The 21,832-nt window shown below is 42.1% G+C and overlaps 1 protein-coding gene across 6 annotated transcripts in view; it reads left to right on the forward strand.

The window, feature by feature from the left end:
- TBL1XR1 (TBL1X/Y related 1) overlaps positions 1–21,832 on the forward strand; it is a 173,890-nt gene that overhangs the window by 13,775 nt on the left and 138,283 nt on the right. For 2 of the 6 annotated variants that reach the window (XM_048863460.2, XM_048863467.2), the window contains exon 2: positions 12,634–12,813. The exons of the other annotated variants lie outside the window; for them this stretch is intronic. The gene's annotated coding sequence lies outside the window, so the exon portion shown is untranslated. The remainder of the gene's footprint in view (positions 1–12,633; positions 12,814–21,832) is intronic. 6 annotated transcript variants of the gene reach the window in all.

Below are 21,832 nucleotides of genomic sequence, written 5' to 3' on the forward strand. Positions count from 1 at the left end.
TTAATTTATTTATCTGACTCTGTGTTTTTGACTCTGAGGTTTTTAGTGTAGACCAGGGCTATCTTGTTATAACTACATCACTCAGGGATGTGGATTTGCTGAGCGATATAGTAATACTGACCTTACCCCTACTGTAGACGGTGCTATGTTGATCAGAGAGCTTCTCTTGTCGACATAGCTAGTGCTTCCTGGGGAGGTGGTGTACCTATGCTGATGGGAGAAGCTCTCCTCGGCATAAGAAGCATCTTCACCAAGCACTGCAGCAGCACAGCTGTAAGTGTAGACAAGCCCTTAGAATAACATTTTGCAGGTCATTAGTCCACAATCTGGGTTGAGACATATAGTGTCGCCCCCCCCCCCCCCCCAACGCCTCAAAATATTTTGTCTGAATTATTAAACATCGATTCTTCCAGTATGTTTTATAGCATTCACCAGTGTGCCCTAAATTGTGACAGCTCTCGACTGTGTATTATTAGGATGCTTGGAAAGATATGGATCCTGAGTTGGTGTAAATTTTCATAGCTCTGTTGACTTCATGTTGACATGCCTTCAGCTGAGAAATCTGCACCTTTGTGAGCAGCCGCTATAGTCTACTGTTAAATGACTTCTTTTGGTGGCTTATAGATAAGTTGTAAAATATTATTGTAGTTTCATTACAGCATCAACAGTAAGTTTTTTGGATTCCTAATGCAGTTATTATAGAATTACTGAACATAAATAGATGAGTCATCACTTAAGGATTTCAGCTATTTTTTTGCACCACTGCTGTTTACCTAGACAATCTCTTTTCAGGAACTGTTCAAAGAGAATAAGTTGCAGTTTTTGAAGGGCACTGAAGGAAGGACCCATGGAATTATCTTGCAGTTCAGTGTTAATCCCCACTGCTGTCATAGAAATTATTTCTGCAGATTTCCATAAGCTTCCACACCTCCATTGCAGCAACATTGTGTGTCCTTGGAAGTGTAGAGAACTCAAACATCTAGAATTCCTATTTTGAGACTAATATATATGGTAAGATGCTGTGTTAACTTTTTTAACTGCAGTAAAGAATTTCCATACAGAAAATGAAGTACTGCCTCCTGGTTAGGGGTGGGGGCTAGGAGTCAGGATCCCTGGGTTTTACCCTGTGTTCTGTCACTGTGTGATCTTGGTAAATGACTAACAACTTTATCTATGCAAAACTGATCTTGTACTTCACAGGGATTTTCGAGGCCATGTTTATAAAGTGCTCTGAGATCTTTTACAGATGAAAGGCTCTCTAGAAGTGCAAAAAGAAAAGGAGTACTTGTGGCACCTTAGAGACTAACCAATTTATTTGAGCATGAGCTTTCGTGAGCCACAGCTCACTTCATCAGATGTTTACCGTGGAAACTGCAGCAGACTTTATATACACACAGAAATCATGAAACAATACCTCCTCCCACCCCACTGTCCTGCTGGTAATAGCTTATCTAAAGTGATCAACAGGTGGGCCATTTCCAGCACAAATCCAGGTTTTCTCACCCTCCACCCCCCCACACAAATTCACTCTCCTGCTGGTGCTAGCCCATCCAAAGTGACAACTCTTTACATAATCAAGTCGGGCTATTTCCTGCATAGATCAAGGTTTTCTCACATCCCCCCCACCCCCATACACACACAAACTCACTCTCCTGCTGGTAATAGCTCATCTAAACTGACCACTCTCCAGGTTTAAATCCAAGTTAAACCAGAACATCTGGGGGGGGGTAGGAAAAAACAAGAGGAAACAGGCTACCTTGCATAATGACTTAGCCACTCCCAGTCTCTATTTAAGTACTCCTTTTCTTTTTGCGAATACAGACTAACACGGCTGTTCCTCTGAAACCTGTCATTATAGAAGTGCAAAGTAGTTTTAATTTTATTTTTCAACCTTTGCTAACTTGGAGTTCATAGCTTAGCCAAAAATATTCCTTTCATGCTGATATTTTCCATGCTGGGTCTACAGTCTGATAGGATTTTTTCCTCCAAGTTGGACAAAATTTGGGACCTGAGTCTGCAAAGGCTTGCCTACTGTGTTTTAATTTATGCACTATGAATAGTCCTGTTGAAGTAGTAGGACTACTCAGTGTATTCGCAAAAAGAAAAGGAGTACTTGTGGCACCTTAGAGACTAACAAAGCTACAGCTCACAAAAGCTTATGCTAAAATAAATTTGTTAGTGCTCACGAAAGCTTATGCTCAAATAAATTTGTTAGTCTCTGAGGTGCCACAAGAACTCCTTTTCTTTTTGCGAATACAGATTAACACAGCTGCTACTCTGAAACCTGTCAGTGTATACAGTTACGCACATTTGTAAGACCTTGTAGGACTGGGTCAGTTAGAATCTAAGACAATTTCTTCCAAAATTCCCGTGTCTGGTGGATCGTGTCACAATGTGATGGTATCCTGACTGTTCGGGCTTGCCTGTGTAGCTGTGACTAAATGGCAGTATAATCATGTTGCTGAAATAAAATTTAGTAACATGGTTCTACCACAGTTTGGTCTGGTATTCACAAGCAAGATACAAGAGTTGCTTTTGTGTTTGTTTATGTGCCTTGCAAAATAGTTATGAAAATTTACAAGCCCAGGCACAAAATGTTCATGTGTGCCCTTTACCATGATTCTTGATAATGAAAAATCTAATGGTATTTTACTTGCCTATTAAAGAGAGACATACCCTGGGGCAGATAGAATTTTGCAAGCCTTGTCATGAAAGTGTACATCTTGTATGAAAATTAATATTAGACAAGGCACTACTGTGTTATAAGACAATTTCCCACCATTCAACTTCTGGCAGTGTAGAAAGGTTCTAGAAGGCAAATCATGGTCTTTGGGGAAAAAACAAACAAACCCAACACCATAAAGTGACCTTTGTGCGTGTGCATAATTTGCCTGCTTTACTAAAGATTTATAACAACCTGTTTTCACATTTCATCTTTTGGGCTAAAATTTTCCATCCCTGCTTGATGATGAAGTTGGGGTTCATTCTGTTTTTTAACAGTTTCAGGAAAATCTCTTCAGGAGTTTTTGAATTATAGGAGAATTTCTTTTAAAAATACATATTATTACCTTGTATAGACGTACCCCAGAAAGTACTGACACTTGTACCGTATTCTGAACATAATCTACATAGCGTATTTGCTTGATCTTAAAATTAAAATAGAACTTAATTAGTGGTTAAAAATATCACTTGTGAGCATGCTCCTTAGGCTTCTAAGATATTTCAAAGATCTTAATGAAGCCCCTTTTCCTTTCAGATGTATCTTTACATTCTTCTGACAGACTACTCTAGGAGGCTGGGATATTTTTCAAGGGAATACCAATTGACCCAACTAAAAATTCTCTAGAATCTCCAGCCTTAACATTAGGACAACTAATATTATTGGTGTGGGGGGAAAAAATTGTGTTTACCATGATTTTAGCGCTCCCCTATCATATTATAACAAGAAAGGCAGCAACCCATTTTCAGTTTAGAATCATAGAATAACACGGTTGGAAGGGACCTCAGGAGGTCATCTAGTCCAAACCCCTGCTCAAAGCAGGACCAATCCCCAATTTTTGCCCCAGTTCCCTAAATGGCCCCCTCAAGGATTGAACTTACAACCCTGGGTTTAGCAGGCCAATGCTCAAACCACTGAGCTATCCCTCTCCCCTATGATTTCTTATGATTCTCTGAAATTTCTTATGATTCTCTGAAATTTTCATATTTGGGGCTGCAATTTCCCAGGCTGTCTCTGTCTAAAGATGAATTAAAAAAAAATTTTTTTTTGTGGGGATAGTGTGTGTTTATTTCAGTAGAACAGAAAAAAGATTGCTGTTAAAATTTTTGTTAACCATTTCTTTTGTTGAAATTTGGCACAGCAGTACCCTAGCCAAGAAAGATTCTTGGAGAGTTGTAATCTGATGAACACAGGTTTTTATTTGACCAAGCTGTGAGCCTTTGAAAATTGTAGTCTAAGCATATGTGCTAATTTTGGAACAAAACAATTAGAGCTAATGCCTCAGTTCTGCACGCGTTTACCCATGTGCATAATATTAAAGTTAAGCCTGTATAGGTGGTGCAGCATTGATGCCTATACTTGTAAAGGGCCTATCTTCAAAAATTGCAGTATGCTTTGGATCAGGCTTAAAATGTTCAGCTAGGGAAAGCTGCACTTTATATACCTGTCATGTGGCTAACCCAGCCAAAGTGAGCAGGCCCTCAACAATTGTACACCATTTAATGTACCCTATTTGGGAAGTTTTCTGTTTAGTGACACTCTGGAGAAGCGGAAGAGGCCTTTCACAATATTGAAAGGTTCATAAGCTGGGTCAAATGGAAATCAGTTTTCAGGTCTGCAGATCTTTTACTGTGGGGTTGAGGTGGGGATTGAGTAATGCCCCAAAGGCAAGAAGATTTCTCTTTCCCACTATCCCAAAGCCACTGGAAAAGGCACCAAGACTCCTAGGAAAATGGGCTCCAGAACAGGATGTTCAAGATAACGCCCCTTCAACCTGTACCATTCAGGCTTTCGTTCTCCCTGACGCAGAAGTTCTGTTGGGAGTCTGTCTTCACACCAGAGTTAGCCTGAGTTCTTACTTGGGTGTTGCACCAGCCCCCCTCCATTCACATGTGCAAACCTCTCACTTGAGTTAAGTGGTGCTTTCAACCTGGGCACAGCTGAGGAGTAGGTTTAGAGTCCAAGTTCAACTTTCACTTGGACTGATAACTTGCAGTGACGACGCAGGCTAAATTATTCAACTGCTGATAGCTCTCTAGTGCCTTTCCACAACTCTCCTGTCTGTCATGAGCGTACAAGTTCTCCCACAATTCACTGGGACGGAATCTTAGAACGACTCAGCTTACTGCAGTACAAATATCCATGGCGCATGTCCCAAGGAGTCCTAGTGACATACTGGAGTGAGTACAACACCTGAGAGACGCAATAACATGGGTAGGTCTTTGCAATGTAGTTGCATGCAGCCAGGTGCCAATCACTGCAGCTAACTCTGTAGTGAAGACATGCTGGGAGAGCAGAGAGCCAGGACAGCCCTGACCTGATGAGACAAGAAGCCAGTAGAGGTATGTCCACCCAGCCCACAAGCAAGCCTTCCAGTACTGGTTAATAGACTCAGGCTAGCAGAGCTTGTGCTAGTGATATAGAAATAGCTGTGTAAACAGTGCTTTGAAGTTGTGGCTCAGGCTGGAGCTCAGGCTCTGAAGCCTAGGAAGAGGTATGGGCTTCATAGCCTCTGCTCTAGCCCGAGCCGCAACTTCAAAGCACTGTCCATACAGTTCTAGAGCACTAGCTTCAACCCTGCTAGCCTGAGGCTATGGACCAAGCTGGGACGCTCACTCCCGCTTGATCCAAAATGCTGTGTAGACATACTGTTAGGGACCAGAAGGCCCCCACTTGTCACTTGGCCCCTCACCTTCCACTGAAGATGTAGGCCAGCAGATGTACACCTTTGCGCAGCAGCACACCAGCCAGGTTACAAAGCCTTCATTCATCAAGTGGGCTGCCCCCTTGCCGAATGAGCTGCCATTTTTTTTTTTATGTAGCAGCACCTATTTGAGGCATTGCTCAGTGAGTCCTATTTCAGTGTCAAATCATGCCTTCTAAGGTTCGTAGAGGAAAGGTTCGCTTCTGTAGACATTGTGAGATTTATGGGACACAGTGTTATGGTGGAGCCTGGGTGTAGAGTTCCAGATTATGGAATTTTCTTTAAAAACCATCCAGCCACAAACACCGTAGGACATTCCTTCTGTGTATGCACTGAATGATCTTTAATTATGATCACATAGTGTTTCAAAATGGTGCAATACAATATCATAGAATTATTTCTATCATCTTGTAGTACTGTGTATTTCTCTTTACGTCAGACTACTTTAAACCTTCATCCTGCAAGTTGCTTCACACAGATACTGGCTCCTGCATAGGGTCCCATTGACTTCAGTGGAGCCTTGTGTGGGGCTGTGCGTTCACTCACACAGAGTTCATTGAAGAATCAGGGCTTTGCTGTCATTTATATAAAATTATAGTACTGTTCTTATACAAATACTTCATGTTAAGTACAATAACGGAGTAATAGAGAAATAGCTCACCTAAATTTGCAGATGAATTATCATTAATTGTCTCTTCCCAGGCTGTGCTGTTGGTTGAAAATAAATTGTATAGTGCATTACTGTTGACTTAATTATTTACATACGTTAGAGAGAAGAGAACTTATAAAAAGAATGCCAAAGACATATGGAGCCATCACAAAAATGAAATGACCAAAAAGAACAAATACAAATATAGCATAAGGTGATTTTTTTTCTAAGATTGTAAGAAAAATGATGTAACTATACCACTATTTGAGATGTAGTATGCGATCATGTTAATTAAGCTCTCTTGTATGTACTGAGACGGAATAATATGTAATAATAATGTAATCCACTATTGTGGACATCTGTGTATGAAATGCTAAAAATATTTTTTTAGTACAAACAAAGTATACAAAAAGATTTGATTGTCCAAAACAAATGCAAATTAACAAACTATAGGGAAATAACACCAACTACCCAGCTTATCAATTGCTTGCCATGCTATACATATGTATTAAATAAAGTATTACCCACGCTATCATCCTGTTCTGTTGATAATCCTGTGTGGTGAGCATTTTACAAATGTTGTGCTATATGCAGAGCATACTCTTAGAGTCTTGTTAGTGGGAAGAAAAAGCAAAAAAGGAAACTACATTTTCTCAGGGGTTTTCATTACATGACACAGAGCAGCGCACATTTACTATTGGCCAACTTTTTTTGGCGTTCTCTAAATTACAAGTTTTTCTTTTCAAAATGAAATGTGTTTATATTAAATTGAGATTTCATTTAAAAGTATGTTACGGCTTAAACTACTTTTAATCTCTTAAAACATTTATAAAAAATGTACTAAATCCATGAGCCTCTGTTAAAATCTTTGTTAAAGGCTGCATTTCTACATCAAGAAAGTTGGTTTGCCCCCTGATTCTAACTTTTGAGGTCAAGCTTTATAAATATGACACAATAAATCATGTAGTATATTAAGGGCATGTTTCGTTTAATAAAAATCAATTTTATATGTTTGTGTTTGTTTAAATTCCAGTTACCATCTTAATGTAACTTGACACAAATTAACTTTTTCCTCATGATCTAGTAAATAAGGAATATGTCATTCACTATTTTCTAACATACTAAAAATGTACAATTAATAAGAATCTGAAAATATTAAGCTATATAATTGCTAAATAAATGTATATAGTTATAGTTTACGTTCCTAGGTAGCAAAAAGATGTACAAATCTAGTGTAAAGGCTCTACTGAGTTGTAAATCAAGATGTTTTAATTGTTATATCAACTAATGAGAATGCACCCTTCTTCAGAAAATAACTGAAGTATAAGTGGGAAAGTTGATTAAAAATTATTTAAATTTAGACTTTCCACTTGGTGATTTAAATCACTGGTTTAAATTGTCTTGATTTTAATCAGTCCCCCCTGTTAGCCAATATTTATTTTACAAATATAGGTTTAAGTATGTGGAGGCTAATGGTAGTAATTTATCAGCAGATTATACAGCTAAGTTGTTGCATGAGGCATACCCAGGATACTGGGTGATTGTTGGAAATACTATAATAATTAGAAATGGTTAGAGATGGGCCTAACCCAAAGCTACAGATCCAGATCTGAAATTGCCAAACAGTTTGGGGTTGGTTAGAACTGGTGTTAGGATATTCTAGTGATAAGGGACAGTCCTAAACTTCATATTTGGAGTCCTACTCTCTCCAAGTTCGGGGTGGTTTGGATATGGGATTTGGGTTCTGGGCTTGACTCTACCAAGTATTAAAAAAACAAACAAACAAACAAAAAAACCCAACCCAAAACCTAAAAATCCAAAAAACAACTTGAAAATGAAACAGTGTTCTGTATCAGTTTAATAATAGACTGTGTTTTTAGGCCGGGCTGGTAGTGCTGCCTATCATTAAGGTTGCCTCTCACTTCCCATTATCAGACCCTGTTTTCGCTTCCTTATAACCTTCCCAAACCTTAACCATTTGGGCTGAAATTTTCAATGCCTGGTGACTGTTTCAGGCAGATTTTTTGGAAAATTTCAGCCAAAACAGTTAATCTGTTCTAAAGAATAAAACGATGGGAAAATAATTGTGTTGGCCTTGTTAAAACATTCTGGTGACCTTCTGTGTCAGGTATGTGTCTTTTGTTGTCCCCGCTTAAATTTGGTACAAGCAACCTTAGTTCTGGCATTTCCCAACTTTTGCGTGCTTTGACTAATACTCTTTTAGTGTAGTTTTTATGCATATTTAATTGAAAGTTAAAATAACAAGATAGCACTAATTAGGACATAATCGAATGCTCAAAGATAGAACAAGAAACTAATTTTTTTATTTTAAAGGGTTAATATTCATCAAACATTTATGAAGATACCTAACAAATTATGACAAAACATTCTCTAATAAGGATGAAAGGGATGAGATTTTTAAACACTGACTGTTACAAAGAATTTTGACTTAATGTATTTCATCACCTTGATGTACATTGCCAGTTTATTTTCTCCAAAACTTCAAAATACTTTTTAAGGCTTTGTTGCAGTTTATATTTTCTCCTTATATTGATGGGTGATTATTTTTGTATAGAATTTATGCAATGGTGTTATTTTGGAGGAACGGACTGATTAATTTTGTCTGTTTCATTTAAATCTTTATAGAACTGTCCAAATCTAAACTACGATATTGGTGGGATGGATGGTTTCTGCAGGGAGCCTGAGAAGTCAGTTGAGGAATAGAGGTGGGAGAGGGAGAGAACTCTGCTCTCAAAAGGGATTGATTCTGGCTGTAGAGAGACAAATCTGAGTCCTGATTCAGGTCTGCACTGAATCCTGCACCTACTGCTGAAACTCAAATTCCTCTCCAGTTGTTGTCATCTTGCTGTGGGTTGTTGACTACTCTTTTGGATGGCTAATCAGAAGGGCCATGTGACTTACATTAGAAGGCCAACCTGGGATGGGAAACCAACTTTATAGGAGAATGGCAGAGGTGGACTATAATATCTAGGCTGTGTCCGTTCTTGTTAGGGAATGGAAAGGTGCAAAAGTGAGGAAGGAGTGGGGACAAAAGTTGGAGGGAAGGTTGAGGGGGGCCTTATAGTGTATGTCTACAATGCCATTTAAAAACCTGCAACGGGCTCATGGGGCTTGGGCTAAGGGGCTGTTAAATTGTAGTGTAGACGTTCGCCTTTGAGTCTGGGCTCTAGGACCCTGCGAAGTGGGAGGATCACAGAGTTCAGGCTGCAGCCGAAGCCTGAATGTCTACAGAACACCATGATTAAACAGCCCTGCAACCTGAGCATCCCGAACCCAAGTAAGTTGGCATAAGCCGGCCGCGGATGTCTAATCGCAGTGTAGACACACGTATAGATTCATAGGGTTTAAGCCCAGAAGGGACCATCTTTTTTTGTTTTTGTTTTTCACCAAAAAATTTAGTAGCAATTTTACATCTAAAACTTGTAAAATTAAAAACTTCCTAATTGTCAAGGTGGTTAAGCACTGAATAAATTACCTTGGGAGGTTGTGGGATCTCAGTCATTGGAGGTCCTTAAGAGCAGGTTAGATAAATACCTGTCAGGGATGGTCTAGAAGATAATCCTTGTACCATGAGTGCAGGGGACTGGACTAGATGACCTCTTGAGGTCCCTTCCACTCCTTTGATTTAATGATTTGAAATCATCTAGTTCAGAGTTTCCCAAACTTATTTTGTGGCGGCCACTTTGGAAATTCATGCCCCATACATGTCCCCCTCACTGAGGCCAGGTCAGGGGGTGGATGGAAGGAGTGCCCAGTATGGGGGTGAGAGGAGTGCCTCGTACCCCTGGGGGACAGAGGTTGTACCCACCAGGTGGCAGTTGAGGAAGCCTTCCGCTTCCTGTAACAGTCAGGCGGTCTCAGCTGCCAGGACCCAGCTCCCTACCCATTTTGCTTCTCACCCCTTTTGGAGCTGCTCTGAAGGGATGGGGATGGGAGGGGAGTGTAAGACTGCGCCCCTGAGTACTAGACCTCCTGCCAGACACAGCTCTCTCTGGCCCTTCAGCGCAGCCCCATCCACTTCTACCCAGGGTCTGTCTGGCAGGGGAAGCGGATGAGGCTCTGTGCCCTGGGGCTGCACAGAGGTCCAGAGGGGACTCTGTCTGAGAGAGAAGGGAGTGAGGGGGTCAGGACTCCCACGGTCAGCCTTCGGCTCCCTGTTTGCAGAGTGCCTGCTGGCTTTCCTAGCAGAGGAGGGTAACTGCCAATTGGTGGCTGCTGCAGCAGTGGGGTAGAGATGGGCTGGGAACCTGGTCCTTGCAGCTGAGCCCAACTACACAGAGCCCCATCCACTTCCCTGGCCAGAAAGAATCCCCTGCTATCCTTGGCCCTTCAGTGGGGCCCGGGGGGTCCTTGGGCCCCCAAAATAATGTTATTGCATGTCCCCCATTCGGGAACCTCTTCTCTAGTCTGACCTGTATCTCACCCAGGCCCTTACATTTCATCCAGATGCCCCTGAGTTTAATGACTTTAGTTTGGCTGCAGCTTTTCAGTCCTCAGGGGACTGAACTACTGTGTGCCACAGGTGAGTACAGGAGGGAGTGACTTCTCACTTCTGGTGAGCACAGTTGTTTTCTGTCACTTAATGCACAACATGAGGATGTGCATGCTAGCTTTTGTGTGCTCTAAGGCTTAATGATACCATAGGATTTACAAATTGTTTCTTTTTTTTACAAGAAAACATAATGGCTCTTAATTCAGTGTCCCTTTTGAACAAGGTGTGCACTCTGGCAGGAGGTGAGAGGCAGTTCTCAGGTAGGCCAGTCCCAGGCTGTTGATGGCTCCTTGGTATGCAACAAGCAGCTTGGAGGCTTTATTCAGCCTTCTAGACTGCACTATCTGGCCTACAGGTCTTGCACAAGCACTTACTGAGTTGTGACCAACCTTGGAGTTTGTGTGGCACAGCATTACCGTGAGAAGGAATGATGCACCCCCATCCCAAAAGAAAAAAACTATTTCTACTATTCAAGATGACAAATCCTGGGGGTGTGGGCTCTGGGGTGGGGCTGGGGATGAGGGGTTTGGGGTGCAGGAGTGTGCTCTGGGCTGGGACTGAGGGGTTCAGAGGGCAGGAGGTGGATCAGGGTTGGGGCAGTGGGTTAGGGCGCAGCAGCGTGTCGGGGTGCAGGTTCCAGGCAGCGCTTACCTCAAGCAGCTTCTGCAAGCAGTGCCATGTCCCTGCTTCGGCTTCCACATGGAGGCGAGGCTAGGCAGCTCTATGCGCAGGCACTGCCCTCACAGCTCCCATTGGCCACAGTTCCCGGCCAATGGGAGCTGCAGAGCTGGTGCTTGGGGCGGGGGCAGCGTGCAGAGCCCCCTGGCTGCTTCTACACGTAGGAGTTGGAGCAGGGACATGCCACTGCTTCTGGGAGCCGCGCGGAGCTGGGCAAGCCCCCGAGCCTGCTCCCTGGCGGGATCTCGAGGGTCAGATTAAAAGGTCTGACAGGCTGGATGCAGCCCGCGGGCCATAGTTTGCCCACTCTTGCCCTACAACCTGTAGCTCTTATTTCTTTTTTGCTTTTCTGTAGAGCCAAAAGACTCTAACAGATATCATGACCCCATTGTGTTAGGCACTATACAAACACCTACGGAGGGAGAGATCCTGCCTCACATAGTTTACTCTAAACAGACTAGACAGACATAGAACAGAAAGGGAAACGGAGAAGGAGGTGAAGTAACTTGTCTAAGTCAGTGGCAGAGTTGGGCGGGGGGAAGAAACAGGTCTCCTGACTTTCAGTCCAGGGCCCATCTACTGGACTAAAATCCTATGCTCTTGGTCATCCGCCTGCTTTCCTAAATGAGTCTAACTTAACCTCTGTCATTATTAATTCTCCCTTTATTTATGTACTTTGAGGTAGCACCCATAATATGCTGGGTGGTGTCCAAACCCACTGGAAATCACGTTGGCCTGCATATCTGTATTGTTGCTCTGTGGCAATGGATGCTGATTTTTAATGAATGAAATGTTTGATTTGAACTACAAGATTGTCCTGGTATCTAGCGGACCAGTGGGAAGGGGGGTGGGAGTGTTGAGCATTGTTGTTTTAAGGGTTAATTTTTGTTTGGCAGTCCATTTTATTGATTCAGTGTAAGATTCCAATATCACTGCTTTGCATGAATTAGGTTTTTTTTGTTTTTTTGTTTTTTTTACATTTTATAAAGTGTCTGAACCTTAAGCTTTGCATGTAAATAACTGAAGGAAATAATAAAGAGTATGCAAATGTTTGTTTGAATACTGTGGGGGGTAAATGTATGATTTCTAACATAAATGGCTGGTCTGCTCTCATTATTCTGCATACTGTGGCAAAGGTGAGCTCTTCTAGAAACAAGGTTTTTAGCTCCTACTGCTGTGTTGCCCCTTTGCAGGCTGTGCAGCGCTCAGGAAGGCGGGCAAGGTGCCATACTTGGCGGCACTCTGAGTCAGCCAACGAGTGCAAACACCTTGTGGGAGAAAGCTGACTCAAGCTATCTGTCCGATAGTATTGTTGTGCCAGCAGTAAGAATTTAAAAGTATGTAAAAGATAAAACTTGCTGTTTCCACAGATCACTGCCATGGAAAACAGAGCAAGTTCTGTCTAGATTCAGGGCCAGATCCTCAGCTGGTTTAAATCTGCACAGCTCCACTGAAGTCAAGAGACTTGCCAACTACTCCATCCATATTGGCCAGGGGTTAATTTGGAAGCCATGGCCCTCCACTTTCAAAGAAGCATAAACTAAAACCAGGTTGGTTGAATGGAACTTGAGTTATGCAACAGTACTCATGGGGAACTGTGATCAGAGGAGGAAAGAGGAGAATGCCAAGGCATCAGGAGACTAGATTGGATGCCCAGCTCTGTGCCATTGCCCTCCAGGAGCTTCAGACTTAGTTACTGACATTCCCTCATGTCCTCTGTGGCTCCCAAATAAGGGTCAGAGCCTCAGATGGTACAAATCACCATAGTTCCTTTGGAGTTTAGATTTCCTTTTTCTGTCTGTCTGATTTAGAATTTTGTCCCTTTTATATAATTTCTTGGCCTTAGCTGTCTGTTATCTCCGCTAACAGGAGGGGCTACATGGTATACCTGATAATCTCCCATGAAGCTCTCTTCTTCTGTGATCAAAGGAATAAAAGTATAGATTTTCCTCCCTTAGAGGGATCTGACCTACTGGGTAAGAAGTCGGTCATCCTTTGCTGTATCACTGTTCAGCTCCACAAGAGTATGTTACCCACTCAGCAAAACATATGTCTTTGTTTTATCTGCTGGATGACTCTGTGTAGTTGTTCACATACTGAGTATATGACAGGTACTTACTCTGCCTCTAATCTCTATATGGCCAGCAAGAAAGGGAGCCCCATGCCTTGGGATGGGCACCCCTTCCCAGCATCCCTTGTTATAGGAATAGGTCAGTAATTGATGTCTGGGACTGAAAATGTTGCTATAGGAGCCAGAGGTCTAAATCTTTGGTTTAAAATTAGGGTGAAAGCCAGCAAACGAGAGAATAATGTCGCCACCACCACCATTAAAAAGTGGTGTGTGAAACGGAATAGGAAATGGTTAGAATTATAGGACTGGAAGGGACCTCGAGAGGTCATCTAGTTCAATCCCCTGCACTCTGGCAAGTCTAAGTATTATCTAGACCATTCCTGAAGGTGTTTGTCTAACCTGCTCTTAAAAATCTCCAATGATTGCCTAGGAAGATGGAAATTCCACAATTTATTCCAGTGCTTAACCACCCTCACAGTTAAAAGACTCAATTGGTATGACTGTCCAGTATGTCGTCTTGTGATGAGTACAGACAGATTGGGTTTGGATGACTTTGAACATACCTGGTAGGTATTGGAAAAGAGAGAGGTTGTCATGGCTGATGAGCAGGTCAGATTGGAATTGGTACAAAGAGAGGTTGATATTGCTTTTATGGTTGATATGGGAGGTCACATACTATTTCAGCACATGGGGAGGGAAATTGCTCATTAGGAGAGAAATTGCATTTGGCTTTGGGGAAGAGCTCTGTGCTAAGGAATTATTCAAGAAAGGCTATGAATGCCAATTTGTTTTATTTTTGGGGGGAGGGTTGTTGCTAGAGGGTAAGAGAGGCATTTCCTTTTCCCTATGCTAGGCTATATTAGAGAATTTTTTCTTTCTTAGTCTTATCTCAACACCACGATAGAAGGAAAATGCTTTTTGTCCTATTGGATTAGAGTGCCTATGGCTGTTTAATAGCAGGTGTCTGTTTTTTGAATTGAGAACGAATGTACCATGTGTCTAGGTAGAACAGAGTACACATGACTTCAGTGTCAGAAAGAAAAGGTAAGATCCCAGTACATGTTTGCTTACAATGAGCTGAGTCAGATGAGAAGAACATTTTAATGGTCTGACTGAAAAGTATTGGGGGCTAGGAGAATCTGTGCTTAAAACATTTAACCAAATAAGTTATGAAAGGTGATATTGGGTAACCTCGGTCCACAGGGTGTTCAGTGCTGGGTGGTTGTTATCCTGTTACAATCCTTGTGGATTTTTACAGGGCGCTTCTTCCTTGCATGATGGGCAGATTGTAGGATGGTGCTGATCAGAAAATTTGACAAATGGACAAACAAGGATGGCATTGTTGGTACAGTGTAGGTGGGAGTGTATATCTCTCTAGTATACTGGAGATGAAAGATGAAGTGAGGTTAGGTTATTGTTTAATGTTTTGATGCCAATCTGGTTTTTGGTCTTGTTGCCCTACTCTGTCTGACAGGTTTAGTAGCGACTTTATGACAACAAACTGGATCTCCAAGTGGGACATAATCCCTTGCATGACTCAACAGCAGCCTCCAGCCAATTGAATAGTGATGTATTGATAGTCTTTATAGGGATTGTTGGCTGCAATGCCATGCCTCCAGTCAACTGAGGTTAAAATATGTGTATGTGTATGTATATGAATTTAGAGCAATGAATGCATATAGGGTACAGTCACATGCTGCATTTAACTGTATTTAAGAGCTGTCTATATTACAACCACCGTCCTACTCTGAGCTCCATGTGGGCACAGCCTTAATCCCATGCAGAGACCTATTGACTTCAGTGGGTCTCCAGGTGAGAGCAGGGAATCACCTGCACAGAGCTCAGTGCAGGTTCCCGGTGTTTAAGCATAACAAAGTGCTAGTATGATTATCTGCCATTCTTGAGGTGGGGGCCCATACGGCAACATTCTTTTTATTTTGTAGAACTGCATTGTCCGATTGACACAATGAGTAAAAACAAAATATGAAACTACCCCAAAAGGGGGCAAACAACAGTACTAGCATGCACTTAAGACTGCAGTGGGATGGGACCTTTAGAATGAGGAGATTTACTTTACTCTTTTCAGTAAGATAGACTATAAGTGGTCAAAATTGTGAGAGATCAGATTTTTCCTTATAGCATGATGATGATACTCATGGTTTTTGGCAATTCCATTCTTTTTCAGTAGTGTGAGTAAGCCCTTTTGTCACCTCTCACTTGCCCCAAAAAATTAACAAAGGCTCACCACACACAATGATTTGGAAAGAAAAGTGGATAAAATTTGGAATTCTCATACAAATGGACATTCTCATAAGCAAACCAGGGGAATGTGGTCTAGATAAAATTACTATCGGGGGAGGGTTCAGAACTGTTTAAAGGCCATATTTAGAATAGTTATTAGTGGCTCACTGTCAAACTGGGAGGACATATCTAACCGGGCCCTGTAGCGGTCAGTTCTGGGTCTAGGACTAGTCTGTATTTTCATTAATGACATGGATAATGGAATGGAAAGTATGCTTATAAAATGTTTGCAAGCACTTTGGATGACAGGTTTAGAATTCAAAATGACCTTTACAAATTAGAGAATTGGTCTGAATTCAGCAAGATGGAAGTTCAGTAAAGACAAGTATGAAGTACTTCTCCTAAGAAGCAAAAATCAAATACACAACTGCAAAATGGGGAATAACTGGCTAGGTGGTAGTACTGATGAAAAGGATCTGAGAGTTATAGTGGATCACAAATTGAACATGAGTCAACATTGTGATATAACTGCAAAGGAGGCAAATGTCATTCGGTGTGTACTAACAGGATTGTTGTGTGTAAGACATGGTGATACCTGTCCCACTCAGCAGTGGTGAGCCCTGAGCTGGAGTATTGTGCCCAATTTAGGGTGCCTCACTTTAGGAAAGATGCAGACAAATTGGGGAGAGTCCAGAGGAGAGCAACAAAAATGATTAAATGACTTGTGAAGAAAGGTTAAAAAAACTGGGCATGTTTAGTTTTGAGAAAAGAAGACTGAGGGGGGATCTGATAACAGTCTTCAAATATGTTAAGGGCTGTTATAAGGAGGATTATGATCAGTTGTTCTTCTTGTTCTTTCCCAGAGTTCCACCCTTGTTCATACTGTGGTTACCATTCACTTCTCCAGGGACACGTGATAGTTGAAGCACAGAACACATAGGCTTTGCAAAGGCTTCCTGCACAATTACTTTTGACAGCACAAGAGATATACAGATCTAGGCAAAACAATAGCATACGTATAATGGGATTATTATCCCTGCAGCAAGGGAGATGGATATTGGACAAAACTTTCTAACTATTAGGATAGTTAAGCTCTGGAATGGGCTTCCAAGGGAGGTTGTGGAATCTCCATCATTGGAAGTTTTAAAAAATATGTTGGACAAACAGCTGTTAGGGGATGGTCTAGTTTTACTTGGTCCTACCACAGTGCAGGGGCCTAGATTTAATCACTTCTCAAGGTCCCTTATAACCCTACATTTCTACGTTAAAGATGCAGTAACTAGAAATGTTTCTAATTCTCTTCAAAACTATTCAGTCCTTTACACAAGGCTTCAAATCTATTTTGGTGGACATGGGAAAAGGCTATTGGGTATAAGTGATGACAAGAACTCACAATATATGGAATAGGAGCAGTCCAGCATTGTTGGACTATTGTGAAAAGCTGAGGCATTCTTGTGAACTGTGAGAAGAACATAACTCTATTAACAACTATTAGAATGAAGACTTACATTTCTCCAGCAAGTTTGTGAATCACTTGTGGGTTCCAGATGTAAGGGAAAAAGTTGGCCGTACAATTATGGAGTCTGTCTACCTTGAATTATTCTCTGTGTTGCAGGTCCAGGGTATTATTTCTCAGGGCATGGGGAGAGATTTCTGTTTGTACCTCACAGATACAACTTTCAAGTCATGTTTACTAGAAGTCCCTCCAAATATATATAATATATTTTTGCATTGCAGCGATCCATGTGATGACTCTAGGACTTTAAATTCCTGCAGATTAATGTGTGGCTCTTTTTTGAGACTTTGGAACACATGGACACATTCCTCACAATGAGAGAGGAAAATATGTGTAATAAATAAACCAAGTTTGGTGCTGTTTCTTATAAGTGAATTTCCGGCATAATTGTGTATAGTTATGCTAGTTACATATATATGTGAAAATTACTTAGTGTGAATGGTTAGCTTTTCCATCTCTGCAGATTTTGGCTCATTGACACTTGGCAATCTGTTCTTTAGGCTTCGCTGAATTCTCTCTCAGAACATCCAGAAGAATTTGGTTGTGCCTTTGGGTATATCTACTCTGCACACTAAGTCTGTGGAGCGTGGGCTAGTGGACTCAGTGTTTCCAAGCCCATGCTTGCGAGCCCCTACTGCATTGAGAACCTCGATTTACAGTTGCTGGCCTGTGTCTCTCAGCCATGCTAAGGCGTCCATGCTGTATTATGCAGACCTTCTGACTCGGGCATGTACCTTGACCTGCATCCACGCTGCTAAATGACAGGGTTTGGACCCAAGTCACAGTGGGACTTGGGCTCCGACACACGCCCCTGTCAGGGCCCTAGGAACTGGGTCCTGAAAGCTTGCTGACCTGAGTCAGACTGAGTTGTTTGTGGATGGAAGCAGAGATTGGGCTCAAACCTGAGTCAGAGCCTGGACTTACCCTTAATGTAGGTTTGTAGACATATCCTTAATGACCCTTGGCAGTTATAGGTATGCCTCTGAGGCATGGAAACAGTCAGTCATACAACGAGAGGACTTAGAACTCAAATACAACTTCCTTCAGGCAGTTTTGTGAGGAATTAATTATTTCCCGCAAACACCAAAGCAAAAACAAAACAAAAAGGAAGTTTAAAAAGCATTTCTGTCATCTATTGCTTGCAGTTAATTCATCTAATTTTTTGTATTGTTCCATCATGTAAATTTTGCACCCGTCTTCCAGCCACAACTGTGTCAAGGGGGAAAAAAATAGTATCCTGTGAATAATGTCATATGCCTGTGGTGATACCGCTGGGGTTTGTACAGTGCCTAACACAATGGAGTTCTTATCAACAAGGATGACTTTTGCTACACTTGAACTGGCATGTAGGATATGTATAACTACACACTGCAGTGAAAGGTGGGCTGCAGCCAGCCTTACTACAGAATGTTGCTACATGTGACAGTGCCCTGTTGCTGGTGCCTTTCTCCACTGCCTCCCCACCATCCTAGAGCCTTTTCCTGCTGCTGGAGCCATTCACTGCAGTGAGGAAAGGCACTGGGAGGTGGGAGCTGCGGAAGCCTTTCTCTGTGGCAGGGAAAGGTTCTGGCAGAGGAGAGGCAGTGGAGAAAGTCTCAAGCAGCGGGATACTACACTGCTAAAATAGCATTGTGGACAAGGGAGATACTGGTTGGGCATGTAGAAAGCCATGTAGGATACGTACCCACAGAGTTCTGGCACGTAGGGCATGCTACTCCACATGCCTAAGCTGTCCTGAACTGTCTACACTGCTGTTTATACCCATGCTAGCAGTGCAGTGTCTGTATATGCTGCTGCACATGTAGACATACCTTATAGCTTCTAGATGCTGTGATAATACACATAAATAGTAAAAATGGATCTTTATATTGAAAGGTTTCAGAGTGGTAGCCGTGTTAGTCTGTATCAGCAAAAAGGAGGAGGAGTACTTGTGGCACCTTAGAGACTAACAAATTTATGCTCAAATTTATTTATGCTCAAATAAATTCGTTAGTCTCTAAGATGCCAAAAGTACTCCTTGTTCGTTTTATATTGAGAGCTTTCCCTTACCTGCTTAACATCTGGACAGGGAACCTGGAAAATCATCACTATCTAACTGACATCTCCTTTTGAGGCCTGCCAGAATATTACATGCTTTTGGCACTGATTCCAAGTAAGGCTTACCGCATGGGCTGCTTTCCCAAAGGACTGGATAGCTCTCTCAAATAGGGCAGTCTCGCTATCCAAGGTGAGTTAGTGCCTGATTTTCAGAGTTGCTGAGCACCCACAGCTCCCACTGGAGTTGTAAATGCTCAGCACCTTTGCAAATTAGGCCCTGAAGTGTATCACTACTTTGAGAAGCTTAATGTTTAGCAGTGAAGCATTTAAGAAGCATTAGGACCAAGGGGGTGGAGATGCAGTTACAGATGTTGGTGAGAGAAGGGTCTGTGCCCACTGAGGAAAGATTGAGGTGAAAACAAGTAGTTATGTTTGATGCAATAGAGAAGAGGAAGCCAGTGGAGATGTGCAAAGAGGGTGTGTGAGACATGGTCAAAACGAAGGATTAGGAAAAAAAATCTTTGCAGCAGCATTCTGAGTGGATATAAACAGGGCAAGATTGCATTTGTCAAGGCTGGATAAAAGGATATTGCCACAGCTGAGATGAGAAATTATGAGTTTTAGCTGTGTGGATAGGAAAGGCCACATCATAGACATGTTTGCAAAGATTTTGCAAGATTCAGACATAACCTGGATGTGAGGGCTAATAAATAAAGTGCAGACATGTTGGTGTTTGTAGCTCATATTTGTGTGTGGTGTGTCTGAGGCAAAACTATTCTAATGTAAGCCACTGGTAACTGGAGAAAGAGAAGGGGTGGGAGTTGTGCTACCCTCTCATAATAAGAGGTGATCAGTTTCTTGTTTCAGTCCTTCACGTATCAATGGCTAATGAAGTAGCTGTTCCTTCTCATTTGCTTTGTCTCTTTCTGGTATTGGAGGTTCTGCTGAGAGATGGTGCTTTGCTATGACCAGAAACGCGACAAAGGAACAGAACATGACAGGATTCTTTATCTGTAGTTGGGATCATTTTCAGAATACCTACTGTGGAGCAGTTGTGGCAGATTGCAGAACACATTTTGATCTCATCAGTGGGTCAGAGAATTTCTGTAGCGTCAGGGGAGCTCCAGGCCTCAAGAAATTGATATTCTGAAGTAATAGCCTTCCTGTGACTAAGTCATCGTCATTGTGATGGTGGAGTTCTGAGTAGCAAAGGAGAAGGGGAAAGGAAACAGTGAGCTAAAGTAAACAGACACTACCCGGGGAGAAGATTTGGGGTAGTAGAAGGCTCGTTAATCTATCAGACAAAGGCATAACATGGTCCAATGGCCAGAAGTTGAAACTAGATAAATTCAAGCTAGAGATAAGGTGCCCATTTTTAACAGTGAGGGTAATTATAAATTGGAACAATTTACAACAGCTGTGGTGGATTCTCCATCACTTAAAGCTGTAAATGAAGACTGGATGTCTTTCTAAAGAATATGTTGTAGTTTATTTAACTAAAAGATGTGGACTTGATGCAGGGATTACTGTGTGAAATTCTATTGTCTGTGTTACACAAGAGGTCAAACTAGATGATGGTATTGGTCCCTTCTGGCCTTAAAAATCTAATAGAACCGTCTTAAGGTAGAGAAAACCTTCCCTTTTTTTATTTCCATCTGCCCCCAAATATAAGGATCCCCTGAGCGCACACCTCATGGGCACCAGGAGCTCCATAACCAAAGTTGTCCTCTCTCCTCCATGAATATTAGAGGAATAAACTTTCAGAACATGCAGTTTTAGCTGCATGACTCTTAGGGTATGTCTACACTGCAATTAAAAAAATATCAGCACCGAGTCTTAGAGCGCACGTCAACTGCCTTGGGCTTATGGGGCTTGGGCTGTAGGGCTAAAAAAGTGCAGTATAGACATTTTGGCCCAGGCTCTGAGGGCTTGTCTACTACACTACCACTAAAGTCCATGAAACTTGCGTTGCTCACAGGTGTGAAAGAACCCCCCCCCCAAGCGACGTAAGTTACATCAACTTAAAGGGGTGTCTACACCTTGCTATGTTGGCAGGAGACGCTCTCCCGCTCACATAGCTTCCACCTCTCATCGAGGTGGAGTAATGACGTCGGTGGGAGAGCATTCTCCTGCCGATGTAGCGCGGTACTGAAGATAAGCCCTAAGCCTGGGCTTCAGGCCAAGTCTGAACGTCTACACTGCAATTTTATAGCCCCTCAGCCTGAGCCCTAAGAGCCTGTCACCTGACAGGCCAGCCGCAGTGGTACCATGGATCTTTTATAGCTATAAGAAAAGGAGTACTTGTGGCACCTTAGAGACTAACCAATTTATTTGAGCATAAACTTTCGTGAGCTACAGCATCCGATGAAGTGAGCTGTAGCTCACGAAAGCTTATGCTCAAATAAATTGGTTAGTCTCTAAGGTGCCACAAGTACTCCTTTTCTTTTTGCAAATACAGACTAACATGGCTGTTACTCTGAAACCTTTTATAGCTATGTAGATGTACCCTTATTGACATCTGTGGGAGATGAGAAGCAATGCATACCAAATTTAAAATGGGACCTTGGAATGCTTAATAGCTGGTATTCCAGGCATTTACTTTGACGGGCCTTTTCGCTTCCAAAGGCACCATTATTTTAGAGGAGAGTGCTTTGATTAGCAAAGTATGCTTCAGGTATATTTAGAAGTATCTGTTTCAAAGCAT

This window comes from Caretta caretta, chromosome 9 (genome assembly GCF_965140235.1).
Source record: "Caretta caretta isolate rCarCar2 chromosome 9, rCarCar1.hap1, whole genome shotgun sequence".
NCBI classification, from domain to species: domain Eukaryota; kingdom Metazoa; phylum Chordata; order Testudines; family Cheloniidae; genus Caretta; species Caretta caretta.